The sequence below is a fragment of the Furipterus horrens genome, unplaced genomic scaffold, assembly GCF_987537825.1.
Source record: "Furipterus horrens unplaced genomic scaffold, mFurHor1.1.pri manual_scaffold_17, whole genome shotgun sequence".
Taxonomy (NCBI): Eukaryota; Metazoa; Chordata; class Mammalia; order Chiroptera; family Furipteridae; genus Furipterus; species Furipterus horrens.
Window position 1 is genome coordinate 39,161,573 of NW_028327187.1, and position 13,472 is coordinate 39,175,044.

Below are 13,472 nucleotides of genomic sequence, written 5' to 3' on the forward strand. Positions count from 1 at the left end.
GGGTGTCTCTTGCTTCTTTATATCTTTGTTGGACTTCCACGCAGTTCAGTTTTCTGGTAGTTCTGGTTGTATTTAGTTTTGAGGGAGTTGTACTTCTTCTTATTGTTGTGGACGGTGGCAAAATGTGTCTACCAACGCCTCCCTCTTGGCCGGAAGTCTCTGTATTCAGACCCAAAGTAGTGTACTCTGGACACTGGCTTTTGTCTTGGTCTTGCAGAGGAGATGAGCTTTGAGACAGGATTCCAGCAATTCTCCAGATCACACCTCACCTGAATAAAAGCTCTTTATTTTTATATCGGCATCTGCCTCACAATTTGGCTTTTGTGGTGAAAGGCAGCCAACCTCCATTTTTTGTTCAGTTACATAGCCAACTATTAGCATAATAACAATGAGGGGGTTTGTGGTTGTACTTTGAGGAGTGTGAGGAGGGGAAATTACTTTGAATTCCAAAGGTGTGTTATCTCAGATGCCAAAAGATGGCAGGCTCAGTTAAGGTGAAGATTGACCTTTCTTGGGGAAAATACTGCCCTAGGACATGACTGCCCCCCAATGAACCACTTTCAGTCATTAGACACTGTTTATTTCAGACCATCCTGTGTGGTAAATTTGGCCTCAGAGTTTAGGAGGCCACTGCACAGGTCTCCCGTGAGATTTCCAGGTGTGGAAAGTGACCACCCCCCCCTTTTTTTTTTTTTTGGTCCAGAGTTCATTTATTCATTTGTCAGCCATCCTTCACCAAATATTTACTGAAGGCTGTTCAGGAACTGGACTGGGCCTTAGGGAAACAGGATGAGATGGCATGGGATCTGTCCTCAGGAAGATGGCGGTTTACTGCAAAAGACCGAAAAATCACATGAGAGTCAAGCGTTCACTGAGGCATGGATAGGATGCTGCAGGGTCACCAAGGGTCAGGTCTTGAAGGATGAGTAAGAGTTTTCCAGGCAGACTAGGAGGAGGAAGAGCCTTCCAAGCAGAGGGAACAGCATGGGCAAAGACACAGAGATACGAGGGAACGTTGTAGCGTTTGTAGCCAGAAGAGCAATGTAATCAGATTACTTTATTATTTGACTCAACATACATGTGCTATGCACTACACTAGGGGTTGGGGGTGATGGCAGTGAAGAAACCAAGTCCCTTAGCTCATGGAGCTTACATACCAGTTGGAGAGCTCCACACAGAGCAAAGGGGTACAAATTAAGCAGGGTATAGTAATAGAGAGGGAGCAAAGGGCAGTTTTAGACAAGGGTGGCCAGAGGCCTGCCTGACCAAGTGACATTTGTGCAAGCTGAATGAAGTGAGGGAGCAGGCCTTGCTAAGGAATGAGGAAAGGTCACACGAGGCAGAGGGAATGGCAGGTGCAAAGGCCCTGGGGTAGGAACATGTTTGGTGTGATGTAGGGGCAAGCAGGTGGGGTTGGGAAGGACTGGAGCAGCATGAGGGGGTTGGGTGGGGGATGATGTTGGTAGGAGATGGCGTGGGTGAGGTACAGAGAGACCCAACCGTGTCGGGCCACGTGGACTGCACAGCAAGGGCTGAGGATCTCATTCTCAGCGGGATGGGAAGTGACTGCTGAGCCTGCGTGTTGCGCTCTGAGAGGAAAGTGAGGTGTTAGGATGATGCCAGGGTTTTCACCCGAGCAACTGGAAGGATGGACATGCTCTTAAGTGAGGTGGAAGAGACTGGGGGGAAGATGAGGAGGACTTCAGTTTGCACGTGCTATGTTTGAGAGTTCCATTAGATCTCTCAGACTGGAGCTACTGAGAAGGCAGCTGGATCTGTCTGCATGGAACCTGAGCAGGGGTCAGGGCAGCAGTGTTGGTGAGTAGAGAGCACGGTGCGCCTTCAAAGTAGGACCTGGGCTGCCGGGGACTGCCGTGCAGATTCTGCACACCCTGAAATGTCCCTCCGGAGCAGCGGCCTAGGCAGCGGCCAATCCCTGCCCATCCTTTCTCGAATTGCCCCTCCCTACCGGGCCAGGGCACAACCCAGGACCCCCTTCTGGAACCCAGACGAAGGGGATAGAAGCACCAATTTGTTGCCTCTGCACACCTCCTTTGACCTGGCCCACGACCCAGTCATGTGTCCTGACAGGGAATCAAACCGGCAACCTCTTAGTTTGCAAGTTGATGTTCAGTCCATTGAGCCACCCCAACCATGACTAAAATTCTTAAATAAATTTTTGTAGTGGATTGAATGATGACCCATCTCCCAAACATATAGCCACTTGAAATGTGACCTGATTTGTAAAATGGGTCTCTGAAGATATAATGAAGATTAAGACCTTGAGATGAGATCATATTGTACTAGGTAGGCCCCAAATTCCAGTGACAGGTGTCCTAATGAGAGAAGAGGGTAAAGAGACACAAAGAGAAAGTGATGGAAGATGGAGACAGAGATAAGAGTGATGGCAGGGGATCCTATTTTTGCCACCCCAGAATATGCTTTTTGGGGATGCTGATCATATTCAGCTTATTATTTGTAAGAAACAACAGACTCAGAAAAAACTTTGATCTTTTGCTAACTGCATAAGAGTTTAGATAGAGAACCTGCTCCAGGAAGAAAGCTATCTTCATGAAGAACTACAGTTTAATATGAACTAGTGTGCGATAGACAGGGAGGAACCTAGCAAAGCTGGTGTGATTCAAGTACCCTCTGACTCCCATTGTCAAAGATGGCCCAGCACACATGTATTTACCAAACCTGCGTGTGAATTGCCCTCCTGCCCTTTGATGTCCCAAACCTCTAGCCCCCTTTTCTCCTTAGCTCAAGATGCATTTAAGACTTAACTACCCACCCTGGCTGGTGTGGCTCAGTGGATTGAGTGCCGGCCTGCAAACCAAAGGGTTGCCACTCTGATTCCCAGTCAGGGCACATGCCTGGGTTGTGGACCAGGTCCCCAGCTTGGGACGCGCAAGAAGGAGCCACACATTGGTGTTTCTCTCCCTCTCTTTCTCTCTCCCTTCCCCTCTCTCTAAAAATAGATAAATAAAATCTTAAAGAAAAAAAGACTTCACTACGCAATTTGTTCCATGGCCTCATATTCTTATGGAGTCCTGTATATACGCATACATACAGAATAAATGTGTCAGTTTTCTCCCGTTAATCTGTCTCATGTCAATTTGATTATTGGACCAGTCAGAAGAACTTAAAAAGGTAGAAGGAAATTTATTTTTTCTCCCTCACAGATACATCTACAACCAAGGAATGCCAGGAATTGCCTGTGGCCATCAGAGTTAGGAGAGAGCCATGGAACAGATTCTCTTTCAAATCCTCCAGAAGGAACACACCCTGATAACACCAAGACATTAGACTTCCGGCCTCCAGATTGTGACAGAATACATTTAGTTGTTTTGAGGGCGCTCGGTGTGTGGTAATTTGTTATGACAAATCTAGAAGCAAATACACTTTTGAACAAGGGGCCCCACATTTTACTTTGCACTGGGCCCTGCAAATTATGTAGATAGTCCTGCCCTGGCAAGTGTGGATTCTGAGGCTTTGTAGGCTGTGAACTTTATTGGAATGTGTTCAAGAGACATTGGGAGCTGAGGAAGTAGAGACCGATAGGAAAGACAACTTGAATGACAGGGAGTCTTGCTGCAAAGGAGAGCACAGAGATGGGGTGGTGGTAGTTGGAATATTAGGTCAAGAAAATTGTAGTCTTTTTAAAGAGTAGAAACGATACAGTATCTAGAGACGACAATGCTCTGTTGGCAGGGAGAGGGGTTGGTGATGCAGGAAGAGGAGGGGACACTTGCTTGAGCAAAGTCCTTCTGAGGGGAATAAATGGCAGATCTTATGTTTTCCCCCCAAATCAGCCTTTTGCGTCCTAGCTGAAATGCTGCACCCACACCACACACAGCAAACAGCCACAGCAGCATCTCTTGTCACCAGTATGTTTACCAAGAGTGTTCACATCCATGACCTCATTTGATCCTAACGAAAGGCCTGTACAGTAACGTAGCAATTCCTTTCATGTCCATTTTTCAGAAGAGAAGTAGAGACTCCGAGAGGTTGTGTTACAGAAACAGGGGAGTCCAAAAATCCCCCGAGTTTGCTGCTGGGGGATGGGGAGAAGGAAGCAGCTTTCAGAATGCCTCCACATGCCTGAGGCTGGTGGCCAATGTCTTTCTTATGCAAAATGGCTTTAATGCATCCAAAGCCTCAGGTAGATGGGAGGAGCCTTGAACCAGGGGACGGTATGGAAAGCACACAGAGCCTACGTAAGGTTCTGTGAATGGTCAGAACTGTTTGCAACGCCCACTGCGTCAGAGGACGCAGTCAGGGATATATAAGCAGCTGCGGACATTTCAGCTCTCTCTCTCTGGCGCTCTCGCCCTTTCACTCTCTCTCTGTCTCTCTGTCTCTCTCTCTCTCTCTCTCTCTCTCTCTCTCTCTCTCTCTCTCTCTCGCCCTCTCTCGCTCTCTCTCGCTCTCTCTCTCTCGCTCTCTCGTGTGCTCCCTCCACGTGGCTTGGTGAAGGGGCCTTCTCCATGTGGCTTGGAGAAGGGGTCTCCAGGCTGCTGCTTTAAGAGGCTCTCGCCATGCGGTTTTGAGAAGGAGAGGAGATCCGCGCGGTTTGCAGGAAGAAGGCAGTTTGCAAGGAGGCTGAGAATCCAGGCGGTCCTGCATTGACAGCTGGAGGGCACCACAGCACAGAAAGGACCTCCCCAATCAGATTGAATGATTGGCAGCTGCTGGTAAAGCTGAACTGTGTTGGGAAAGTAGGGAAACGGTTTCTCTGGCTTCCCTAAAACTAGCCTGGTTTGGAAGGGGGGGAGGCAAGGATATGTGTTTGTGGGTATTTTAAAGAGCATAAGACTTAACAACAGAAATCCGCAAGTAACTCAATCTATATAACTGTTAAATAAACAATTCTTTTTCTTTTCGCTAAACTCTGGTATTGAGAGTTATAATTTTGGCGGCGGGCAATCGGGCCCCTAACTAAAGAGCCCGTGGGTTTATTTTCAACTGGAGTAGCCCAGGGGTTCTGTAACAGTTGTAATGGGCCAAGGCCACACAGCGTGACCAGAAGACTTAGAATCCCAATCACAATCAGGTGTTTCCCTCTCTTCCTGGCTGCGCATTGAAGCCGGTTTTCAAAGTGTGAGGACTGGAGGTAGCAAATTCGTGAGTGTTGAAACCAATGTCTCTGTGGGGGGTGCTGGCTGCTTCTCTCACAACAGTGATGCAGGCCAGCCCTTGGCAGGACTCCCTCACCAGAATGGGCTTCAGAGTGGGCTAGCTGTCAAGCAGCCAGGCTCACGGAGAGCATCCACTTGGAGCCAAGGGCCCTGGGAAGGGCACTGCAGGGACATGGGGTCCAACAAGCTCAGGCTGTGTGCCTCTCCCCAGAGAAGACAAGGGTGCTGAGGGGGGGACAGAGGCCGCAGTCACGGGCTGCCTCGAGAACCATCACAATCCTCCACGTGGCTGCTGAGCAGGGACGGGCAAGGGGCGCACACTGAAGAGAGATCAGGGGCAGTGGCTGTTGAATTGACATTCAGCATGGCAGTTTGAGCTGCTGGTGGAAAGAGGGAAGTGGCAGGAGCGGGTGGGAGGGCAGTCCAGGCTCTGGAGAAGAGAGCACATGAACCCTTCTTTGTGACAGTACACTGATCAGAGGAATGTTACTTGCAGGCGCGGAAATGGCCAGGGAGGCACAACAGTGGTTCTTGTTGCAGCTCCTCCTCACTCCAGAGCTGAGGCTGCAGGGCAAGGAAGGTGGATTTGTGTCATCTCAACAACATTGTGACAAACAGACCCAGCGTTCAGTGTTTAGTCACCGAAGCCAAGACCAGGAGCCCCCAAGTCCCACTCCCAGTGGAGCTGAGGGACCCAGGTGCTAAAGAGGGGCCAGAGCATGGGCAGCGCCAACACGTGCCCTTCGGGGCACCTGCCACAGCCTGTCAGGCAGGAGCCAAGGGGAGTGAGGAGGCTGAGTGGCTCCGTTTGCAGGAGGGGAGGGCCAGATGCTGCTCTCTGAATGACAGCTGAAGAAAGCAAGCTCCAGGGAGGGGACAAAGAAGCCCCAGGTCAGCCAGGGAGGGAACAGCCCAATGGGATGGGGACCACAAAACCAAACCAAATACAGCTCTCATTCCGAGGCTTGCCGTGTGCCAGGTATTGTGGTACGTGCTGTCTTTGGAAGGGCGACTTCAATTCTTAGGACACTACTGGGAGGCAGGTGTAATTAATATCACCCCCGTTTTCGAGATGAGGAAGCTGAGGCACAGAGCAGTGCAGTGCCTTACAAAGGTCACATACCTAAGTCTCCAACTTGGGATTCGAACCACGTCTGCCACGTCTGTCGACTCCAAAGCCCATTCTGTTAAGTTTGCCCTGCAGGGCTGTTATAATCATTCAATGAAATAAGATTATATCAATCAGAGTGCTTTGTGTCAGACATTGCTCTAAGAGGTCTTGCAGGCAATAAAGGACCCATGTAATTGTCACTACACCGCCCATAGTAGGTATGTTGTTATCATCCACCTCTACAAATGAGGAAACTCATTTGCCTAGGATGGGGCAGAGGGCCCGGTTTTGCAAATTGCCCAAGGGCTTCTGGATGTAAACTGATCAGCAGAAAGACCTAGCACAGCTTAGAAACTGGGAATTTGCAGCCTCACCCTTCATTCTGCAGAGAGAAGACAAGGGCTGGAAATTGAATTAATCATTGATCATGTCCATGTGAAGAAGCCTCCACAAACTCTCAATAGTAGGTAGGGGGTTTGGAGAGCTCCCTGGCTGGTGAACACTTCCACAGCAGAGGACCCACCCAACTCCACGGAGACAGAAACTCCTGCACTCAGGACCCTCCCAGACCTCAGCCTATGTATCCCTTATTCTGACTGTTCATTGGACCCTCCCAGACCTCAGCCTACGTATCTCTTATTCTGGCTGTTCATCTTTGTCCTTTATCATATCCTTTTATAAACTGGTAAACCTAAGTAAGTGTTCCCCTGAGTTCTGTGAGCCACTCTAGGAAATTAATCGAACCCAAGGAGGGGGTCGTTGGAACCTCTGAGCTACAGCCAGTTGGTCAGGAGCCCAGGTGATAATGGGGCCTTGCGACTGGGTCTGAAAATGGGGGCTGGTCTTGTGGGATGGCTAACGTCTAAGAATTGCTTGTTGGTATGGCGGAAAACCTCCATGCATTTGATGAGCACAGTGTCAGAAGGACGGAGTTCTCTGTAAAGGTAAAAACGGCACAGGGAAGAAACACACAGTACAGAGACCTGGATTCTTTCCGACATAGGAAGGAAAAAAACAGGATTGACTCTACATCAACAACTTGTGTGCTGCCGAATCCAAGGATCCATTGTTTCCATCCTCCTCTGACTTGTCCCGTCTGCATAACGGACAAAGCTGCCCTCTCCCTTCTCCCCCTGATCAACATACTCTCCTGGCTCTTCTCCTGCCTCCCTGGCTCTCGTTCTCCTTGGCGGGGTTCTCCTCATCCCCTGACTTCTACATGGTGGAATGCCCAGGGCTGTGTCCTCAGATCTCCTTTCTTCCCCGGTGTTTCTTAGACTCACCCGGACCCGCCGCTTTCAGTGCCATGCTGGGCATGGTTCCTGCCTGCATGGAGGGGACAACGCCCACACTCATCCCTCCAGCCGGCACCTCTACCTTGCAGCCCACATGTGCGTAACGAATGGCCTCCTTGACAGCACCACCTGCATGTCTAATTGCCACATCATATTTAAGAGGCTCAACGCCAAATTCTTGATGCCTCCCCCCAATCTGTTCCGCCCACAATCTTCCTCACTTCAGAAATGGTGACTTCATGCTCTCAGTCACTGAAGCCGAAAGCTTGGAGTCATCTTGCACCCCACATCCAGTTCATCAGCAAATCCTGTCAGCTCTATCTTCCACATAGGAGGGGGGCTCCCCCCAAACAGAATTCTTTAAAAAGTGTTTTTATTCTTACATGTTTAAACTTCAGTCACCCTCAAAGTACTCTCCATTTGATGCAATACACCTATTGAGAAGGTTTTTTCCACTGCTCGAAACAGTTTTTGAACTCATCGATTTTGATGCCTGTTAGGGCCAGAGACCCCATGTTGCCTGCCCTGTAACCTGCCACCTGTGGCCAGCGGTCACTGTGTCCTGGAAACTGTGGCCTGCAGTCACGCAGGACCTGAGCCACGGCCTGTGCTGAAACAGAGCGGGTCTGCGCCACCAGCCACGCACCCGATTCCAAGGTTCCCCATTAACAGAGGCGACTAAGGCAGAGCCGCCGCGTCCTGCTGAGAACTAATTACAGCCCTGCGGCCCCTTCCTCTCTCCCTTAATCATTTACCACAAGTCTCCTGACAGCCATCCCTAATCAGGGGACATCGTTCTTTCGCAGACACCTGTGCCCTGGACTCCAGAGCCGACGAGCAGGGTGACCCATCCCCCTGACGGTTTGCTCCACCCTTAAAATTCTCTCTATCCCTCCCTTTGGTGCTATAGGCTGCTCAGACTCAGCCGCCTGCTTGAACATCCCTCAGTAAAGTCTTCAAACTGGTCCACCGGACTCCTCCCTTCTGGGCTCAACCTAACGATGCCTTTTAGTACTTCTGCCGTTTTTTGTTTCACCTCTTGACATCGGCACAATGTTTCCATTTGAGGACTTTTCTCATCCAGGGAAACAAAGACAAAAAAGTGGCTTGGGGTGAGATCAGGTGAATAGGGAGGGTGGGGCACGGGGGTCATGACGTTTTCGGTCAAAAACTGCTGAACACTCAGCGAGGTATGGGCAGGTGTGCCCGTAAATCACCCACCAGGAAATGGGCACAAGTGAGGAAAGAGCCTTCCAAAAAATTTTCACTGAAGCCAAACGCAGCCTCTCAAAACAACGCCAGCTGGCACACTGTTACAGATGGTTCCTAGAACTCTCACCTAGCAGGGAAAGCCTGTACTACAAGAGGCCCACCCTCCAGAAGATCATTTCAGGATTGTTAGGTCCTGTCTCATATATCCAGAACCCAGCCACAGCTCACTTCTTGGTAAGACATGTCAGATGATGTCACTTCTCTGCTCAGAACTGCACAATGGCTCCATCTTTTACAAAGCAAAAGCCAAAATGTTCATTTCCAACTATTCGCTCGTCACTCACCTGCTGTGGGAATCAGCTGAACTCCTCGCTATTCCTCCAATACGCCAGCCAAGCTGCTGGCCTAGAATGCCGTTTTCCCAGATATCTGGTTGGCCTGCTCTCTCTCACCTCCTTCAGATTTTCTTGGTGAGGCCTGTGGGGTTCCAGAGCAAGCCTCCCCAAGATGTGCCACTTCATCACCTGAACTGTTTTGAGCTGAAGGCAACCAACACCCTCTGGATTTCAATTGCCCATAATGAGAGATATTATCAGAAATAACTTTTTATGACCTATCTATAGGGCAGGGAAAACTCCTAATTATTGAACACCTGCTCATTCTGAACCCCTTCTGTCACGTATCAGTTTCATAGGATTTCAATCTACTTGTTTACGACAAAAACTGAAGTTGTTTTGAAGAGTGAAGTTGTTTTGATCTAAGAATGAAGTTGTTATAAGTAATATTATTGTAAAATATATTTTTCAAGTACATTTGACATGCTATATTAGTTTCAGGTGTACGGCATAGTGATTAGCCATTTATATATTGTGAGAAACGCTCATAATAAAAACACCGGGACACAGGACTTCAGCAGTAACCAAGGCAGTACTTTATTCACAGATCTGCAGCTCAGGGCCAAAGGTGCGCGCTGGAAAACAGAGCAGGCTGGTTTCATCCTAACCCGAGTGAACTCCCCTGCCCCCCTCCCACTCCTCCTCTGTTTTTCCGTGCTGGATACTCCGGAGTTATAAGCTAATGCGATTAACTAAATCAGCTGAGGGGAGTAATTAACTAAGGGTGATCTGGTTATAGGTCTGCCTCCGGCTCCCCTTTGAAATTTGCGTAATTTGTTTGCTGGGCTGTCTAGCTACATTTCCCCATTTCTCTGTGTTTGGAGATGAATATCTTTCCCCTTTGATCTCAGAGTCATTTGTGCTGAGCTGCAGAATGTCCCTTCCTGATTTGTAAGTGTGCTGATACTGTTAACTCTGGTTTGGAGACCTCCTGATTCAAGGTTACATTTGTCCTTTGCTGCTAACCATTTCCTACCGGTAGGAGAGATCCTAGTTTCCTCATGTTGTTTCCCTGTAAGAGTGCGATGAGCTGTATGCAGCAGGATGTCATCATCTCAGCTGTTTTCATTGATACGCACTCAGTAGCTCAGCTGCAGAGGTGCGCTGCTGGGGCTTATGGAAAGGAACGTAATGAAGAAACAACTATGGCAAAGGAACATTGAGACTCAATACCCAGAGTGTGTGTGGACTCTCTCAGAACGTTTGGTCTGGTCAAGGCTGCCCTTTGCTGATGTAAATAGCCCTTCCAAGACTTTTGGGGTATTAGCTCCTGCCGTGGTAACAGCAATTCTGTTACCAGCAGCATCAGAATCCATGCAGCGGGCCTGCAAAGGGGAACGCCTCGGCCATCAGCACGGCGCCATCATTCCATAGCGATGTGCTCTAGCAACCAGGGGCGCTCACTTCCATGCTGGGGGCTGGACTTCAGCTCTCAGTGAGCTAAGCCTTCTCTCCCAAGTACTCATAGAAAGGTCCACCTCAATTAAATTGGAGCTTTATTCCTTTCATCTCCCCTTCACTAGAAAAATAGTGGAATTATTCTATCATTGGTTTGCATTATGGTATTGCCTTATTGGCTTATGATGAGACACTTTCCCGAATGCTATTGGCTTGTGAAACTACTGTAATTCCTGTAGTGTTAAATAAAATGCTAGAGAAAACAAACTCAGTCTCTGGGCATAATTGTGTCCCCTATAACAACACACCTTCAAAACTATATGCTTTACTCACTTACTTTGTTTGTTATTGACTTGTCTCCCTAAGGAGGGCTGGATTTTTGTGTTATATCCTGAGGTCTCTCCAGCTCTTAGAACACTGCCTGGCACAGTGTAAGTGTTCAATAAATGCTTGTTAACCTCCCAGATGAACCGGTAAGTGACAGATAAAAGTTGCAGAACAAGAATTAGTGTGATCTAATTGATGTCAGAGAACAACCACAAAGCACCACTCCATATCTGTACACATACAGCATGTGGTTACAAGTGCATGCAGTAGCCTCTGGGAAGATCGCGCTGAAGTGATAACAGTGGCTATAGCCACGGTTATTCCCAGGGGGATTGGGTGGGGGAGGAGTGTCAAAGGAGACTTTAGTCATATCTGAAATGATTTCCTTTTTCTCCCCCAGGAAAACGTATTCCTGTATTACTTTAGTGGGATTTAAAAGAAATAAAAATGAGCCTTGGCCAGGTATCTCAGTTGGGTGGAACATCATCCCATACACTGAAAGGTTGCAGGTTCAATTCCTGGTCGGGGTGCCTGTAGGGTGCAACCAATTGATGTTTCTCTCACATAAATAAATGTGATGTTTCTCTCTCTCAAATGAAGAAATAAATGCGATTGTATGTTGCAACAGTTTCAATAAAGTGAACAGAAAGTTTGAAGGACCCTGTAAGTGCTTAAAGCCATTCTTAGGGCAGGGGTGTGCTGATACTCTCCAGGACTACACCCCCCCCTCAACCTCTCTCCTTTATTCCCCCCACCCCAGGAAAATTACTCATGAGGTTTACGTAGCACCTACCCTTAGTCTAAGAGCTGGGGGTAGATAGACAAAAAAAAAAAAAAAAAAAAAAAAAAAAAAAAACCCTTCTCCCAACAGAGCTGAATTTCTGGTGGGAAAGGCGGAGATCACAGCTACTCAACTGGGTCTCTGTAAGTTGAAGGTCTGAATTGTGCAACTACAGAATCCAAAACATTTCATTTCTGGTCATCAAATGTGTGGATGTTTTTTCTTACATGAAACAATTTTCTGCCACACCAGCTGATTGTCCTGCAATTTCATTCCATTTTGATATTATATGCCAGGAGATAGCATCAGATCTAACAGGTGAAGAGCTCGTCTGGCCAGCGCCCCCGCCATTTCGGACACAGTCACAGGCCCAGATTATCACCGGTGTTTCTGATCAACTGGCTGTAGCAGAGTTTCTAACCACCTCCTCCTTTGGTTTTATTAATTTGCTAGAGCAGGCTCACAGAATTAGGGGAACACTTACTTAGGTGTACCAGAATATGAAAGGATATGATAAAAGACAAAGATGAACAGCTAGATAAAGAGATACATAGGGCGAGGTCTGGGAGGGTCCTGAATGCAGGAGCTTCTGTCTCCACTCCACGGAGTTGCGTGTGTCTTCTGGTGAGGAAGTGTTCACCAGCCTGGAAGCTCTCCATACCCCCTACTATTGAGATTTTGTGGAGGCTTCTGCACATGATCAATTTTTAAAATATATTTATTGACTATGCTATTGGAGTTGTCCCAATTTTTTCCTCTTACCCCTCTCTCCTCGGTACCCTCATTCCCTCCAACAATCGCCTCCTCCCCTAGTTCATGTCCATGGGTCATGCATATAAGTTCTTTGGCTAGTCCATTTCCCATACTGTTCTTAACTTCCCCCTGTGTATTCTGTACCTACCAATGTGTGCTTCTTAATCCCTTTACCTTTCCCCCCACTTTCCCCCCATCCACCTCCCAGCTCATAACCCTCCAACTGATCTCCATATCTATGATTCTGTTCCTGCTCTAGCTGTTTGTTTAGTTTGTTTTCTAGATTCAATTGTTGATAGTTGTGAATTTATTGTCATTTTAATGTTCATAGTTTTGATCATCTCAACTACCGACAACTGAATCTGAAAAAGAAAAAGAAAAACAAACTAAGCAAACAACCAGAATATGGTCAGAATCATAGGGACGGGGATCATTTGGAGGGTTATCAGCTGGGAGGGCTAAGAGGGAGAAATGATGCAGGGATTAAGAAGCATAATTGGTAGGTACCAAATAGACAGGGGGAAGTTAATAACATAGCAAAGGGTGAAGCCAAAGAACTTATATGCACGACCCATGGACATGAACTAACAGGGGTGCAATTGCTGGAGGGAAGGGGGTTAGTGGGCGGAGGGAAGCAAAGGGAAAAGAAATTGGGACTACTGTAACAACATAATCAGCAAAATACACATAAAAAAAGAGAATCTCGCTGTTTCTTCTGCCACCCCAACCTCCACTGGTTTTTACAGACAGAAGTTATGAGGCCTTATCTTCCTGGCGCTCGAACCCTGGGCTGGGTGGTCTGGTCGGAGGCTGGGATCCCTCACTTCCACAGTATCCCTCCTGACTTTTAACCACCACGTGTGAACGTGGGACTGTCCGTTCCACATCTCCGCGCCTCTCTGCGCCACCCACATCTCACTGCCTCTCACCTCTCTGCACCTCTCCACACGTCTCAGCATCTGTGCCGTCTGGATGAATGTGGCTTCTTTAACTCCTTGGTTGTTGGGCTTCCATACAGCTCGATTTTCTGACCATTTGGATATTTCTAGTGTAGTCTAT